The sequence below is a fragment of the Schistocerca cancellata genome, chromosome 3 (genome assembly GCF_023864275.1).
Source record: "Schistocerca cancellata isolate TAMUIC-IGC-003103 chromosome 3, iqSchCanc2.1, whole genome shotgun sequence".
Lineage (NCBI taxonomy): Eukaryota > Metazoa > Arthropoda > Insecta > Orthoptera > Acrididae > Schistocerca > Schistocerca cancellata.
In genome coordinates, this window is record NC_064628.1 from 861,400,845 (window position 1) to 861,404,526 (window position 3,682).

Sequence of the window (3,682 nt, forward strand, 5' to 3'; positions counted from 1 at the left end):
AAAACCCAGTATCATAAATTTCACTTGAGCTATAGCTTACGGTTTAGAGAATAGATCCAATAAAAATTAAGTTGGTTGCTTGATCATTTTTAAATATTTTGATTCTTTTATATTGATTACCCTATAATTGAGAAGCTCAAAACAGTTTTAAAAAAAATTTTACCTTGCTCCGTTATTGAATGGTGGCCATTTTTATTTGTAAGCACACTACAGTTTTTCAATTTCGAAACCTGAGCATTAACTTGACACTTGACACTGAGTTAAGTTACAACATTGCAACTGATATTATTGTTTTTAGGAAAGTCTCCTCAACAACATTGTTTATTACCCAAAATACCCTAAATTCAAAAATAACCACCCAAAATTACCTCCAAATTTGGTACTGGAAGTTTAGAAAGTCCACTTTTTAAACCAAAAAATAACAACCAGGGAGTGATTTATCAGAATGTATTTTTTTTACTCTCGTTCGATATCAGAAACTACTAGCCTTACACTGAACACTGAACACTGACAAATGTTCAACTTAATTTTTTATACATTTTGAAATTTTAAAATCTTTATTTTTTTGTAAAGTTTGGGACTAGTTATCTCTGGTGGGACTGATAATACAATAGAAAAGTACCATATAAATTTCAACACTGATGTTTGATTGTAAACATAAATATGAATTTTTGAATACAAGGAAGTAATTCACATTATGCTACAACTGATCTTGTGCCCTAATTCATCTCTGATATTGGCTGGATATAATCAATTATTATTGAAGTTAAGGTACTGAGTTATATACAAAAACTTCAAAAATTACTCAACTAAAGACTCATATTATCTTTACAAATTTAAAATAAATATTTTCAGTTAACATACTATCCAGATTTGGTGCTGTCTAATCCTAATAGTGGTTGTTAAGATCGCTTATTTCTTCAGACAGCTTTAGTGATATAGAATGAGACCTCCCAACTGCAGTGGCAAGTTCAAGCATTGCAAGTTTCCTTAATACGTTTTTCATTGGTATCCAAACTTTGTCACCAGTAGATTTCTTGAATAATGTTCTTGCGTCAGCAGGGTGGTAAAAAGGCAAAAAAGCCTCATTGTTTTCCAAACCTATTCTTTCAATCTCTGCAAGCCACCATTATCCATCATACGTACATGCCACTATGTCATTCAATATCAAAGACAGAGATGTAATTTTACTGATACAATGATTCCCATAAATTTCGGTTTAGCATCAAATCAAGTTTTCTGCAGTGCCAAGGAACTTGTGGAATTGCTTTGTTCCTTTTATTGCTATAAAGTCTTCAAATTTGGTTTGAAGTGTTGTTTTGATATGAAGAACTACCTCTTCTCTCTTGATGAGAAAAGGCATACATGTCCTTTATTGTAAGAATTTAGCCTGTGGCCTTTCTCTGTAGGCTGGCTTTATTCACTTCACTTCATGTTTTGTTGTACCTACTGCTTCATCGCATGCATCTTTACCATGGCAAGACACAAAAAAGTGCCATTTAGCCTCCAACCAGAAACCTACTTTGTGGTTGCAAATATCTGAAAAATTCTTTTTGTTCTTGTATTGACTACCACTTCCATCTGAAAAGTATATGAGCTTCTCAATCTTGGGCAACTTTTCTTTTATGTAATTTGTTACATACTTTTGCAGCACATGGACAACCAAAGTGTTGTGCACCAATTAGTCACTTAGAATGCAAACTGAAAGAACGGCAAACTTCGTCTTTCTCATTTTTGAAGTACACAACAAATGGATGCACTGTCACCTGGTCATTGACCCATAGTACTCTTGTATTTCATCCTAAACCACAAATGCAAAGTTTTCTGCAAAATCAGCTAGGACTATGCATTCAGTTTCATAAAGTTGTGCTTTTTTTGTCCTTCAAAACTTTGCTTTGGATTTTAGAAATATAGATGTGACCGAGATTTTCTAAGTTATCAATTAAAGATTCAACATACTTTCCTGAGATTTAACCATTGTCATCATTCCAGCCTTCTCGGTTGTGACCCACTGCTTTAAGGTAACATTGTCAGGCATTTCCTCCTCAGATTCATTAAACAATTCAGGAGCAGTTTCTTTACCATGATATTTATCATACAATCTCATCATGCAGTCATAATTGGTAGTGCACAGACCATTAAACCTAGTAGCTCTTTGTAGTTAACTAGTTAATATCACTGAGTTTTGCACCCACAGCCATCAATTTGACATTTTCATGGTATAACCAAACACATATGGAGTGTATTCTTGAAGAGCTGGCCAAACTACACCACTTAGGGAGAAGGTTACAAAATTTTTGACCTTCAAATTTTGTATTCAGGATGAGAATTTCTGAAAGTTACATAATGTCCATTTAAATTTGACAGTACTAACTCTTTCTGCTTTGTTACTTTAACTCAATTTATAACGACTCTTTTTGCTATCTCTGCTACCTGGGCATATTCTACTGTTTTCATCATCTTCAAAAAACTGCTGGATCTTTTCAATTGTTTCTCTACTTATAACCACTCCTTTCTTTTTTCCTAAAACTGGTAGAATGTCTTACTCTTTCACTAACTTTCGGTTTAGTCTAACCAAACTATCAGAAATGCTGAACTCGTGAACTTTTTTTTTGTTTTGACTATGATCAGGAAGCAAATTTTAAAATTTGACTCTTTCCTCTTTAGGTTTCACCGAACAATTGCTTTTTAATTTATCAATTAAGCTCAAATATTTAGTGTTGGATAATTATGGAGGAAGGTTTTTTTCTTTTTTAGAAATACTGTTGGTATCTGCATTATTAAAGCATGATTCTAAGTCTTCTCTAATTTTGTCTGAAATTTGTTGTACCGTGCTTTCAATAGTCCCTTTCCTTTTCACTACACAATTTTCTTATTTTCAAAGCAGGAGGTACCTCTAAATTAGAGCAAGTAAAATCCAATTTGCTAATAGCTTCATCATTAGGAATGTAAATGTCATTAACAAGGTTACATGATTCGGTCCTGGATTCGGGATAAATATCTTTGAGTAACAATTTGGGCACAGGGAATTTCCCAGAATCACATTAAATTACACTCAGAAAACTGTTTTACTTGCACATAACATGGATGGATGTTCAAGTTTTATTTTATCAGTAAACTGTCGAAGTACTCGTAATAAAGTTCCTGAGTTTACAGCCCTCCAGGAAAGTTCTCACACTCACATTATTCTCAGGACTAAGATTTGGCTGAAATACAAAGTGGAAAGGTCTGAGATATTCAGCGAATCATAGACTGTATATTGGGAAGACAGATTACAGGCCATAGGAGGGGGGGGGGGGGGGGTGTTTCACTGTAGTTGACAAAAATATTCTCTCTATTGAGATCGAACTTGAGTCCGACATGAAGTCGTCTAGTCACTTATAACAGATGTATGTGAAACTAAGTTAATTGTTGGATGTTTTTACCAGCATTCAAACAAAGTCTATGATCAATAGTGTGTAAATACTCAGTTCATTCAATACTAGTAGGAGGTGACTTTAAATTGCTGAGTATAGACTGGGATGTCTATGGATTCATTGCTAAGGGTGCATACAGACAGTCATGTGAAATACTTTTGAACACATTATCTGAAAACTGTCTTGAGCAGCTAGCTCAGCAGCCCACACGCAATGGAAATATCTTAGACCTTGTTGCTGTAAATGGGCTGGACCTTATCGACAAT